The 13,696-nt window shown below is 43.4% G+C and overlaps 1 protein-coding gene across 3 annotated transcripts in view; it reads right to left on the reverse strand.

The window, feature by feature from the left end:
- Smad2 (SMAD family member 2) overlaps window positions 1–11,030 on the reverse strand; it is a 64,848-nt gene extending 53,818 nt beyond the window's left edge. The window contains exon 1 of one of the 3 annotated variants that reach the window (XM_040741582.1): window positions 10,748–11,030. The gene's annotated coding sequence lies outside the window, so the exon portion shown is untranslated. Of the gene's footprint in view, window positions 1–10,472; window positions 10,588–10,747 lie in introns of those variants that run through there. The other 2 variants (XM_040741581.1, XM_040741583.1) reach the window with 2 other exon arrangements.
- Window positions 11,031–13,696: the final 2,666 nt, after the last annotated feature.

Raw genomic sequence — 13,696 nt, forward strand, 5'->3', positions numbered from 1 at the left:
AAATTCAATCACCAAGACGGGACACGACAATCACGCCCCCGACACACACACACACACACACACAGCAATTAATGGAGTAGAAGAAAAATACATGAAAACTCCCCAAAAGTAGAAAACAAAAAGCAGAAATGTGAAGAAAACAGGAAATGAAATTCTGAGATTCAAGCAGGAGTTCTAGAAAGACAACAGAGGTAATAGAGAGGAAGGATGCCAAAGACACCAAGGAAAAACCCCAAATTATAACATATGTGTTCCCACATAGAAGAGGCTATCATAACTCCAATACAGCAAAGGGCCAAAACCCACCTAACACCACAGCTGGTGACAGGGACACCTCAAAATGCTGAGGACAAAGCTGGAAGCTGAGAGATGAAAAAAGAGGCCATACGGATAAAAGGATGAGAAGGCTCTGGTTTTCTCAACACAGCTCTAAGTTCCCAACCTGGATTTCTAATCTCCCAGAAATGAGGAGATGCTCACTGTGGTCTGATTTAGTGGTGACCAGTGCTGCTAAGTGTATTTCAAATGTCTCTACCCATTTGTACATCTTCAGAGAAACATCCATTTGAGTCCTTTACCCATTTTTTAATATTAAACAAATATTCTGGATACTAAACCTTTATAAGATACACTATTTCCAAGTATAATCTTTCACTTTGAGAATTACCTTCACATTTTATTTACTGTGATGCACTGTCATAAAGTCCAACTTATCTCTTCCATTTGTGCAGGTGTCATATTCACAAAACCACTGCCAAGTCTCATACCAACTGAGTTTAGTTCTGACTTGGCCACTCTTTCCCCTTCCAGTCACCTGTACTCCTGTTACAGAATATTAAAAATACTAAGATAGTCTACATTCCATGTTTTGCACTGTGTTAAAACTGACACTATGTATCCTATCCTTACAGTCCATTACAATTCAGACAAACCATTTTAAGAGCTGTTGAGCCACACACAGTTAAAGGCCATCATACCAGACAGACCTGTTCCAAAATATGCAAGAAACTAGTAATAATAGGGTTATTTCTGGAAAGCAAATCTATAAGTACGAGATAAAAAATTACTTGCACTTCAATTTCCTTTTTGGTTGCTTTTGATTTTTGTACTATATGTATAGCATTACCCTTCCCTAAGACAGATATTCTTGGCCCACTACTCTAAATCTAAGAGACATGGCTGTACAGGTACTCCATGAGGTAAGGCATCCGCTGCAATACTGTTTCTAGTATCACAAGACTAAAAGTAATTGAAATGTTCACCAACAGAGCTCTGGTGAAATATGGATGAAAGACTATCACACACCCTCAGAGAGTGAAGGTACTTACCACCAAGCAAGTTAATCCTCAAAATACTTATGCTGAAGAGCCAATTTCTCAAAGCTGTCTTGTGACCTCCACAAGCACACCATGACATATGTGTGCATGCCCAAGTGTGAATGTGAATACAACACACAAAATGTAAAAGGTATAAAAGACGAAATGTTAATATAACCAAAAAGGGATCTATGAGATGAAATTTCAAGTGTAAAATGTGACGGTATGTGCTAAAGGCAATGTTTGTCCAAGGGTGCTTACAGATGAACAAAAGCTTGGTAGCACTATTTGTCTTTGCAAAGGCAGAAGAGTGGCAAGGTCTTAACGTATTCTCTGATTGTCAAGATAGACTTACACAATCCCAACATGTATATCATACCACATTTAACTGTGGTTGTAGTTTCTTTTACATTTACTCTGTTCCACCTTCCTGTGGTATTAAAATCTGGCTGGAAACTAGTGTTTCTTAGCTCCTCCCAAAGCAGATGTTTCAAAAGCACCAGAAGAAGCTTGACTTTGACTTATTTTTCCTTCCATCTCTCCCTTTCTCAACTAAACACCTGAGAAACTATGTAGTCTATTTTATCTGACACTTCTGTGTGTTTGCAGTGGGAGAAAAGGCCCTGCCCTGTGTCTGGTCTGGCACATTTGTCTATGTCACCATAGGAAATCTCAAGTGTGCATGATCACACACACCTGATCTTCCTGACTCAGCACTAAAAGGCTGAGTCAGGAACATCGCAAGTCCCACTCCTGGGCTACACAAGATCTTGTCTGGGAAAAGCAAACAGTGATGAAAGGAGCGCAATCATTTGAGAAAAAGACTATAAAACTTGACATCTCATCTAATAGGAGAAAATCTGACAAGAAAAATCCTTGATAGAAGTTGAAAAGGAGAACAGAAGCAGAAATTAAACACAGAAAGCAAATACAGGGCTGGAGAGGTAGTTCAGTGGTAGAGTTCTTATCTAGCATGTAAGAAGCCCTGGGTACAGTCCCTGGTGCTGGTGTGTGTGTGTGTGTGTGTGTGTGTGTGTGTGTGTGTAGGTGTGTTCGAGAGAAGGAGAGAGAGAGAGAGAGAGAGAGGTATTAATTGCTCTTTTAAAAGCGATAAAAGGAAGAGAAATTTCAAGTATCTTTAGATGACCGAGGAATATAAAGTATTCCTCAACACATATTTGAATTTTTACTTCAGCAGAAACTGGGACTCCGTAGGTAGGAGCACTGGCAGTACAAGCATGAAAGCCTGAGTTTGAACCCCCAGCACCCATGTCAAAAGGTAGGAGGGGGAGCAGAGACAAGAAGATCACTGGGGCTTGCTGGCCACTAGCCTAAGTGTGAAACAGAAAGCTCCAGGTTCAACAGAGACAGAGATGGAAGACGCCTGATGTCCTTGAGGCTCTGGCCTTTGCATGCATGTGCGCGCACACACACCCTACACATAAAATAAAAACTGAGGTGGGGTTGTCAATGCAAGCTCAATGGCCTTAATTCTTCCTACAGAACCTACAAAAGGTAGAAAGAAAACCAACTCCATGAAGCTGGTCTCTGACCTCCACATGAGCACCTTGTCACCCACACCTACATCATACACAACAATGAATAAAATAACAGATGTTTAACAGAAACTCAAAGTTAATTGCATCATCAACAACAACAAAAGAAGACAATAATGAATGCCTTATAGGATACCAAGAGCTCCAAGGGAAATATTATAAAAAACACTATTTTAGACTGTTGGCAATCTATATTCAAACATAACACACTAAGCAGAGAAAAATAAATCACCAATAACCTGTAATTTCCTGTTTTAATCAAAGAAATCACCGGTAATGAAGGCAGTAAAGATCTTAAAAATTAAAACATAGAGCCGGGTGTTGGTGGCGCATGCCTTTAATCCCAGCACTCGGGAGGCAGAGGCAGGCGGATCTCTGTGAGTTCGAGGCCAGCCTGGTCTACAGAGCGAGTTCCAGGACAGCCTCCAAAGCCACAGAGAAACCCTGTCTCGAAAAACCAAAAAAAAAAAAAAAATTAAAACATAGGAGGATATAGCTCCGTGGTAGTGTTTGCTATGTAGATTCAATCCCCACCACTACTCCCCCCAAAGTAAAACATATATTTTAAAAAGGGAAATCAGATTTCTCAATTCTCTTAGTAACAAGATTCCTTCCAAGGTTTTAAGCTAGTAAAGACCTAAGTTAGTTGCACAGAAGATGACAGGTAATGTGCCTTTCAAAGTAGAAAACATTTACATGTGCAATTTTATGAACTGTCTGGATTTAACCCTTGAAACAAGACGTGAGCTCTCTGTAGAGAAGCTGTTCCATTTAGTTTACTGAAGATCCACCTGACACAGGCAGTGAACCCTGAGTAGACAACCTGTTCCATGCAAGCCAAATTTATTCCTTTAATAGGCTGTGTGGAAGCTGCATCTCTATCATCAGCTTATAAGCATCCAACTTGCCCAGATCATAAATGCACACCAGCACAAGACTGCACAGGCCGAAACTCAAGTCAGCAAGAGTCCCATGTTCTCTTAATGGCCTTTCCAGTTCCCAAGTCTGTCTGTCTTACTCTTGAAGCATCACCCACATCAATCATGCAGCAGTGCTTGTAGGCTGCAAACTCAATTCAGCACATTTAGGTGGCTGGTGCCAATAAAACTTTCTACAATGGCAAAAGTGGTCTTTACTGGGATGTCTAATACAACAGCCGATACCTATAATACAGACATCTGAAGTTAGATTAAAATTAACTAAATATAAATTTTAACTTCAGTTCCTCAGCCACATCACCTGTATTTCAAGTGCTAAACAGGCTCCATAGCTGGCTGCTGCCTGGCACATACACACCCCAGGCTTCTCTAAAACGCTTGTTCCCCAAGCAAACTTCAAAGACAGCTGCAAGCTAAGAATGAAGGGGTGGAGAAGGAACAGGTAGGGCTTTGATCACTGCCCACTCCCCTTCCTACTATAACCACCACTTTAAACACACACACACACACACACACACACACACACACACACACACCTATCTTATTTTGCATCTTCTCACAGAATATTCTTTCTTTATGAACACATTAAACCTACAAATACCCCACCCAAAAAAGAAAAAGCTGGGATTTGCAGATAACTCAAAGAAGTGCCTTCAGCTCCAACTACACAAAGGCTTCCTACTTAGAGACTTTACTTTTACTTGTGACCAATGAAATTCCACATTTCAAAAATTGTGAATCTAGAAAAATCAATAACAATTTCCAAATTTTAACAAAATGTAGAATTTGTTCAGGATTTCTTCATGGGTACAGCAGTAAAAACTGTCTGTAGAGGCCAGGAGAGTAGAAAGGAAATGGGGGGGGGAGATGATGGTGAAGAGGATTAACCAAACTAATGATGTATGAAAGAGTCATATGGAAACCTACCATTTTGTAAGACAATTTAAAAATAAACTTAAAGAATTTGAAGGGAAATACTCTGCACAGGTGGATAATGCTGTTCCTAAGTCACATATTATTAAATGAAAAATATGATGCCAGGATATTAGATACCTTTCCATGGGTTGTTATGAGATCCCACCCCGACCCCCTGCAAGGGTAAGGGGTGTGTGTGTGTGTGTCTGTGTCTGTGTGTGTGTGTGTGTGTGTGTAGGTTATTGCTGTTTCTCTTTTGACCACCAGAACTTGATTACTCTATTGCCAAAGATAACACACTTTGATTCAGTACATAAAGAAATCCAGCTATAACTGAGCTGGAAGATTCTCACCACCAGTTAGCTTTTACAGTACTGAAAGGGAAAAAAAATTATCAACTGTTTGACCTAACTGCAAGTCTTTCGAGTTACCAATCTGCCAATCAAGAGGTACCCACGGGTGCATGACTGTTATGGAGACAACCAATCACTTTCTGATACTGTAAACCTGGCCACAAGCCCATAACTGGAAAGGTCACAGGTCATAAGGAAGAACCTATTACTGGTGTTTTGCTAAATGGGCAAGGTACCAAACTGTCTATTCTAAACAGTTACAAACTATCTTCTGCAGTGGGTGGGTGATGATTCCCGTAGAGATCATAACCTACTGAAGAGCTCAGAATAAGAGATGTGGTGAATGTGCAGACCTATAAGGGACATCTAAACCACTCTCCTCCAAGGCTTAGGGATCACTAACAGAAGATGGAGCAGAAAAAATATAAGAGCCAGAAGATGAGAAGGAGGACTGTGAAACCTCATCTTCTGGCCATGATAACGGCTGCAACCATAACTCACAGCTGCTGGCGTTACCTGCACAAGACTGGTCCCATCAAGATTCCATTACGGAGAGAGTGGAGGCTCATAAGGTCCCATAGCTATAAGCAATCAATGGTGCTGGGGTAAGGGGAGTCATAGTCCTCAGTGGCATAGTCACCATTAAGCTATCTCTTTTCAAGTAAATAATCCACAACCCATGAAGCAACTCTATAAACAGCAACAGGTCAAAAGAAAGCACGAAAGTAGAAAAGGGATCTGTTGAGAAGGGGTTTAGTGGGAGGTGGAGGGGAGTAAGAAAGGCTAACCAGGGGATATTTTCAAAGAATGTTTCATTTGTATAAAACTATGAAAGAATGTTTTTAAAAATAAAGACACAGCAAATCACCAGGCACCTGTCCTGAGAGTGGATTCAGTTACAATTAAGTAAAACTGACTGAGCTACAGACCTCTCACACACTGCAGGAAGTGAGAGAAGAGGGAAGATCACAAAATCACCCTAACATGTCTCGCCACCTTGCCAAACTAGAGGCAATGCCAACATTCAACTGGCTTGACAAAAATTGTATTTTCCTATATCAAATTACTGAAATGAATTAAGAATCATGTGTAACGACATAAATCTAGAATCGTAACCAAAGGCATCACCATCACATTACAGAAAATAACTACAACTCATCAGGGACAAGCAATAAGCCCCTGTACATTTTTAATGAAAAATACTATTTTCTTTATTACAGCTAAATCAGGCAAGACTGCTTATTAAAAGGCCACCAACACGCTGGGCGGTAGTGGTGAACGCCTTTAATCCCAGCACTCGGGAGGCAGAGGCAGGCGGATCTCTGTGAGTTCGAGGCCGGGCTGGACCAACAGCCTCAAAAACAATTCAGAGAAATCTCGTAAAAACCAAAAAAAAAAAAAAAAAAAAAAAAAAAAAGGCCACCAACAATTATTTGATACAGATTTAGAAAATAACCCTGAGGTAGGAAGGAGGACCCAAATAAAGTTATCAGGCATATTAGCCTACACCTGTAATCCCAGCACTTGGAGGAGGCTGAGTCAGAAGAATCCAGAGGTCAAGGTCAGTCTGCTCTACATAGAAAGATTGAGGCCAGTCTGAGAGAGTCTCATCTATATATAATGAGCCCCTATCTCATTAAGTACTTTTTTTTTCAAAATCAAAGCTAATAATATGAAGAAACAAGAAACTCTGACCAGAGGTGGGTGCATTGTTCACATTTGCTCTGTCCAGGAAATTTCTAGCACTGTCTCTCAAAGCCTGAGTGAAAACTGTCACCTAACTAACACCAGCAAAATAACAGAAACAATAAACTTCTCTCCAGTGTGATCTGGCGTTGTGTCCCTAGGGTCACCTTTCTTGAGTGCTGGCTAACAGAAAGACTTTTCAGTCTGAAAGCAGAGCTGTGGATCTGTCCTAAAATCCTAGGCTACAACACAATGCTCTACCCTCTCTGTTAGCCATCCTGAGTAACCATCTAAGTACATTAAGTAGATAATAGGGTTTTCCCAAAACCAAATTTAAGTTAACTGATAAACAGTTACTGCTGGGCTTTCAGGTCTGGCCCTGCTCTGAACTGCTCCAGACACACTAGTCAAGCTTGAGGTACTCTTCTGTGTCTTGAAGATTATCTCTGCTCCAGGTGGTTGGTTACCTGCTTTCTCTTAACAATGACAGTTACAAGTCCCCCATCCTATCTACTCCCCCACCACACCCTGTCAAACCTCCCACACTAACCATAATGTACTAGCTTCAGTCTACTGTGGACTAAGATGCCAGATAACTTTGTAGAAAACATTTTAAATAAATACCACCAGGTTCTAACTAAGGACCTGAAAGGACCCCCTCTATGCTTTAAGGTACCAACTTGGACAATTAGGCTGAAGGCCTAGAGGTTCAAAGTCTGTTTCTCATCACAATTTATAGAAGGTCGGAATAATAGTACTAACAAATTATTTGCATTAAGAAGAGCCCAGATACCTAACTAAAGAACAAGAATGTTAAACTGACAGAATCCTGTCTCAAAGAATGTTCTCTAACTAATTTTATAACAATCTTAAGAGGTAAAAGCTACTCCTTCCACTTTTAGTAAGAAAACCAAGACTTGGGAATTTAATTTACCAATACCATAACCTAGAAATCAAATACCAGCCCTAGGGCTTTGAGTACAAACTCCAAGGCAATCAACTACATTACAATACTGCCCAATCAGGTATTCTTGGCTCAACTATTTGCATACAATATTCCTTTCACTGAAACCCAAATGACTCAAGTTCCTTTTCTTTTCTTAACCACTTTCTTTAACCAAGGGCAATGGTTAATCAAATTGAGACAGAAGTGAGCTTAGCAACCGTACATCTCTGCTCAACAACAAGCATGTTTCTGAAAGATCAGCCCTATCTTCAGTTTGAATGAACTGCAACAAGTGGAAGACTACCCCCACTCCAAGAAAGAGATTGTTCTTAGTGACTTAAGAGACATCCCATCTCCCCTAGTGCCACCCTTTACACTTGACAGAGAGCAATGCAAGTATACTTCAAGAACCTACTACAAAAGAATTTATTGACTGCTCAGACTCCTCACCTTATACTCTAACATAATTTTCTCACTCGGGGGCCTTGGCCATGAGACATGAGTTGCTACTTTCCCAATTCCACTAAGGAATGCTGGTGTGACTAGCCACTGAAAAAGTTTGTGTAGTGAGCAAGTCTTACTTGTCCAGCAGAGTGATGATACTAAATTCTTTATAATCATTTTTCTGACATACCTTTGCAATACTTAGTGAAAAACATCTTTGCACTTACAGAAACCAAGGGCCTAAAAATGTCTCTTCTGCTTCTACTCAGACAAAGCATCTAAAAAGATATGCCTCTCTCTCTACCCCCTAAAAAGGATTCTTGTCCCAAGAATATGAATAAACCTCCATCTGCCAGACTGCACTATATACAGCTCCTGCATGCACTACAAAAGCACCTGAATAAAAAAGGCTGCTGCAAACACATCTTCTGGAGTCCAGAGCATTAAACCAGGAGAACAGGCCCAAAAGTCAGATCTGGTAGTTTTGACAAATATAAAAACCCAAAAAGTCCTTAGCCACCAGTTCATACAGCTGAACTGAGTTAGTTTGCTTCTTTGTTCACTCAGTCTCCCTAATACAAAGTCCTGAGGTTACAGTTACATTCCATTATCTACAGTATCAAAGTGAGGAGACTGCTTGCTACCCGTGTTTAGTAGCACCTCTGTTCACCTGAAGGGAAGAGCTGTGTACAAAACCAGCCCCAAATGTCTTACCAAGAGTTCAAACACATAACCAAGCCTAATAGGCCACAAACAGGAAATTACTCTGCAGTTTCTCCCAAGACTATTACTTTATGAACTATACAGATTGCATAGCTGTTTAGTGACAAGTACCTTAGAAGCCTGAAGACCAAACTTTGCTGAACACCTACATGAAATCATTTTAGGTGTAGCTACAATATAGGAGACACCAAGCTTTAGGAACACAAATGAGGTTTGTAATCACAGTACAGTAATTAAGCCTGGCCAGTGAGCAGTCTTAAATTCAATTAAGTCAACTGGATTTTAACATTAAGCATGTAAGTGGGCACTCACTTTACAAATGTCCAAATATCAGACCAATTTTTCTTACCAACCAGGTAATTTCATGCAAAAACAAAGGAATTTTAAAAATAACAGCAGTGTTACTTTATGAGTTTAACATAAACATTTACCAAATGACCTAAGAGAAAAGAGAAATTCTCTATAGAGTCGTTTCATAGTTAAAGAAGAAAAAAAAAAAAAAAGACCTTAAACTATAATACTTCTCCCATGCCTGGATTTCATCTGCTTCACTAGCTAATGAATTGAAACTATTCCAACTTCATTTTGACTACTTAACACTTCTCTGTAAAGGGGAAAATTGCTTTTTACAGGGATCAAAGTAAACTAATAGTAAAGATATTTCCAGCATGGCAGCAAATGCATTCTTGTGTCATGCTCAAAAGAAAACATCCTTTGTACGGTGTTACCGAGTCAACTGAAATCAGAAAGAAACTAAAAAGGACTTTGGAAACTGACATATCAGGGTACCATTTTTAAAAGATCTTCAGGTACACTTGCCTGATGATTCATTTATTTACATATGTCTATCATTAATCTAAAACCATATTTAGAACATCCCAACAAGGCCTAAAGTAAGCCAGAATTATTTTCACCTGGGTGTATTTTTCTTTTAATTGGTCTGACAACAAACAGGTAGTTTTTGCCTTTAAGAGCTAAAAGGAGGAGTAACAAAACCAACCTCAATTTCTATTTTTCTTTTGTTTAGGTTCTCAAGGAGACCATAACATGCAAGGGTAAGAATACAAAAGTACGTGGCCCAAGGACAGTCTCCCAAAAACAAAATAAATCCAACCACCGATTGTGAAAACCAAGTTTGAAATATGTGCAATCAATTAGCATGCTTCCCAAAGGCGTGTGATTAGAAACTAATAGGCTGCACCCACAGAGCAACTTTCCCAAGTGCGTGGAGGATAAGCCCGGGAATCTCAGCCACGAGCGTGTTTGTGAGTACACAGAGCGAGCGATTCGGAACCCGCGACTGTTACGGTTAACAAAGGCTACAGAAAAGAAAAAAATAAATAAAAGGAAAAAGTGGAAGCAAAGTACCACACGCCCCTAACTCGGCTCCCGGGCCCTTCTGAAATGCAAACTGCGAGTGCGGCCGCGCCGGGACTGAAGCGGGCCGCGGCCAGGCTGGGCGGGGCGGAGGCTCGCGGCCCTGCCCACGGCGCCGACCCCGGCCCGCGAGCCACGGCCCGCCACACCCCACACGGGCGGCCACGTGACCCGGCCCCGCACACCCCTGCCCGGTCCTCCCGGCGTCCCGGCTTTACCTGCACCAAGCGCCAGGTCCCGCCCCGTCCGAGCCGAGCCTCGGACCTTTTGTTCCTTCCTCTTCCGACGGGCTCCGCGCTGCCGGAGGAGTGGGCGCGCGCAGGCGGAACTGCGCCGCGGGCCCCCGCCCCGCCCCCAGGCCCGCGCTCGCCGCGGCCGGCGGACGGGTAGGGAGGGAGGGCGCCGCCAGCTCCACTCGGCGCGTCCCTGCTCCCCGGCCTGGCCTGCACCCCGCGCCACCCTCCGCCCTCCGCCCCGGCCGCCGCGCACCTACCTTCGGGCGGCTCGCTCGGCGCTGGCGAGCTGCAGGCTAGAGAGCTGCTCCTCCGCCGCCGCCGCCGCGCGCGGTAGCCCCGCCTCCCTCCCCGAGCCGCGGGCCCCGCCGATTCGCCGGCGCAGCCCCGGGCTGGCACCCTGCCGCCCGCTGATTGGCGCCCGCGGCCGCCCGTTAGGCGTGAGGCACGCCGGCCGAGCGGGACGCGCACGGAAGACGGAGGGAGCACGGCAGGGACGGAAGGAGGCCGGGCGCCGCGGGCAGGGCCGGGGGCCGAGCGGGGCGCGGGCAGGCGCGGGCCGCCGCCTCCCGCCTCCGGCCCGACCGGCGGCACACGCAGCCAATCAGCGAGCGGGAAGCCCGGGGTGTGAGCAGCGTGTCGGGGGCCTGGAATCGGAAGGGAGACGTCGTTCGCTGATTGGTCCCGCCTTCCCCGTCGAGCGTGAGGCGAGGCGCGGCCGGGTGGGGTGGCACGCCCGCTGTTGCGCTTGAGTTCGTGTCCGGCGCGCTCCCACGGGGCTCGTGGAGAAGCGCGGAAGGCCGTGCAGCTTGCCACGCCCGCAGACCCCCGCCCCGGCGCCTCTGGGTGGAGCGCCGCGGTCCAGTCCTCGCCCACCTCCGTGGTGAGGCCGGAGTGGACACGTGCTCGGGCCCGGGCCCGCCCCCAACCCGGCCTGAGCCGCCGGGCCGGCAGAGCTCAGGAGAAACCCGAGAGCTGGCCGCAGAGGGGCGCGCCCTATGCAAATGGTGGGCGGGGCCTTGTGGCGGGGGCTGGGGGCGAAAAACCGCGGAGTTAGAGTTCTCTTGTCGGTGCGGTTGGGGTAAGGGCTGGGCAGTAGATAGGTGTTTTTTTTTCCAACCCGAACCTTGAGTCCTTCTGAAGTCGAAGTATTAGTGATGCATGTTTCGAATGCTCACTGTGAAGTGTGAGCACCTGGCAGTGTGCTCCTGTATTTGCTGTCCCTAGCTCGTTTATTTGTATCCCTCCCTGTTCCTAGGCCTTGACTTTTCACCTTTTCCCATGGAAGAAGCAAGTCCCCAAACTTAAGACTACCCATAGCCGCGTAACCAGTTTTAACTCAACCCTGACAGATAAAGATTGAACCCCAAGTAATCGCCTTCAGTGTTAAGCACCTGTGTTAGACAGAGAGCATAATAAACCCAAATTTGAAATGTCTTTTTCAGGTTGCTAGTGGTAAAGACAATACCAGAAGACAGTTTCCTTGGCTGTTTGCTGTGTGAAGAACCCCACATATAATCCAATCATACTTTTGAATTCAGCTCTAATTCAAATCCAAGACTTTTGACAGGGTGGTACTTGCAATGATAACATCAACTTACATAGTTCCATGCTGATGAAATCATAAATGGAAACGTGAGAAGAACAAGACTTTGAAACGAATGTAAAATTAAGGAGTATTAATTTCCCTTTGTGAACAGATATTTATGCTAACATGGACTTAGCAGAAACTCACCTGCACAGAGGGTTGGGGTGTTTATTCTGTTAGCAGTCCTAGAGGAAGGCCCTCATTTTAATAGTTTTGTAGTTGGTAGAGCTCCTGTCTCACCCACACTAGGCCCTGGTTTACCCCCAGCACCACCAAAACAAAAGTTAAGTTTGAGAGGCACGGCTTCAGATCTCTCATCTCAACCTCCCGAGGCCACCTGGGTGTGTGGTTAAGGCAAATGATACTCCAGTTAGAAGTAGGGAAACTGGTTCTGACTTGCAACCCTTCTTTATACTGATAGAAATCAGCAGCCTTAAAACAGAATGGCCTGTTAAAAGTGGTCTTGAATCATACAATACAATTGTGTGATTCATGTGTGGATTTGGGTAGCTTCGTAAATTCTATATGCTTCTTGAATTGGAGTTAACCATCTCTCATAGTTTGAGATCATAACTCCTCCATTTAGAAAGCCTTCCAAGATCTAGAGCAGTGGCTCTCAGTATCATATCCTACATATCAGATATTTACATTATGATTCATAACAGTAGCCATATTAAAGCTATGAAGTAGCAAGGAATTCATTTTATGGTTAGGGATCACCACAACATGAGGAACTGTATAAAAGGGTTACAGCATTGGGAAGGTTGAGAACCACTGCTCTAGAAGATCTAGAGGACTGAGGGAAGGAATAGGGGCAGCATGGCCACTAATGCAGTCTCCAAGGGAATTGAAATGGGAGCATGCCTGCTATCCCCTCAGTTAGAAATGCATCTAAACCAAAGTGGGTCAAGAGGAGCTGAAGGCACATGGAACAAGGATTACCATGGCAACAATCAGTTTGGAAATCCACTAGGGTACCTGAAGATCTATAAGTAGGTCCCTATTGTGTAAGTTATATTGAATGAGTGTGTGTGTATGTATATAATATATATATGAATGGACAACAAGTTTAACCATTACTCATGCCAGTATAAAATCAATTAAGCCTAAATCAACTCAAAGTGCATTTAAAAGACATAAGAAAAAGTATAGCTATTCCTGGAATAAGCCTGAGAGTCATGAGTGAAAAAACTTGAATTTCATTGTCAAATCTTCTTTGATTTAAAAAGTTAATCATTTTTAATTAATTAATTAAATTAATTACTTTTTCCAAAAATCCAACTCCTGCTCATCTCCTGTCTGTACATCTCTAAATCTCTTTTGGTCTACTCAGACCAAAGTGTACTTTCTTTGTTAATGTTGATCCATACATATACCATGACTTTACCTGGATTAATGTTTTGATGGATGATTTATTCATCCAATAACGGGAATTTCTTAACTTCTCATATATGCTTACTTTGTCTCCACATCTAGATTGTAAACTTCTGAATGTCAAAACAGCTGCTTCCCAGTAGCTTCCTCACACCCTTGCCAACATGCCAATAAGTGATAAGAGGTAAAATACAGTGTTTCTATAGCAGGCAAGTGACATGTGTATCACAGTTCTGCATTTACAGTT

Source organism: Mesocricetus auratus, unplaced genomic scaffold, assembly GCF_017639785.1.
Source record: "Mesocricetus auratus isolate SY011 unplaced genomic scaffold, BCM_Maur_2.0 Super-Scaffold_6730, whole genome shotgun sequence".
NCBI classification, from domain to species: Eukaryota; Metazoa; Chordata; class Mammalia; order Rodentia; family Cricetidae; genus Mesocricetus; species Mesocricetus auratus.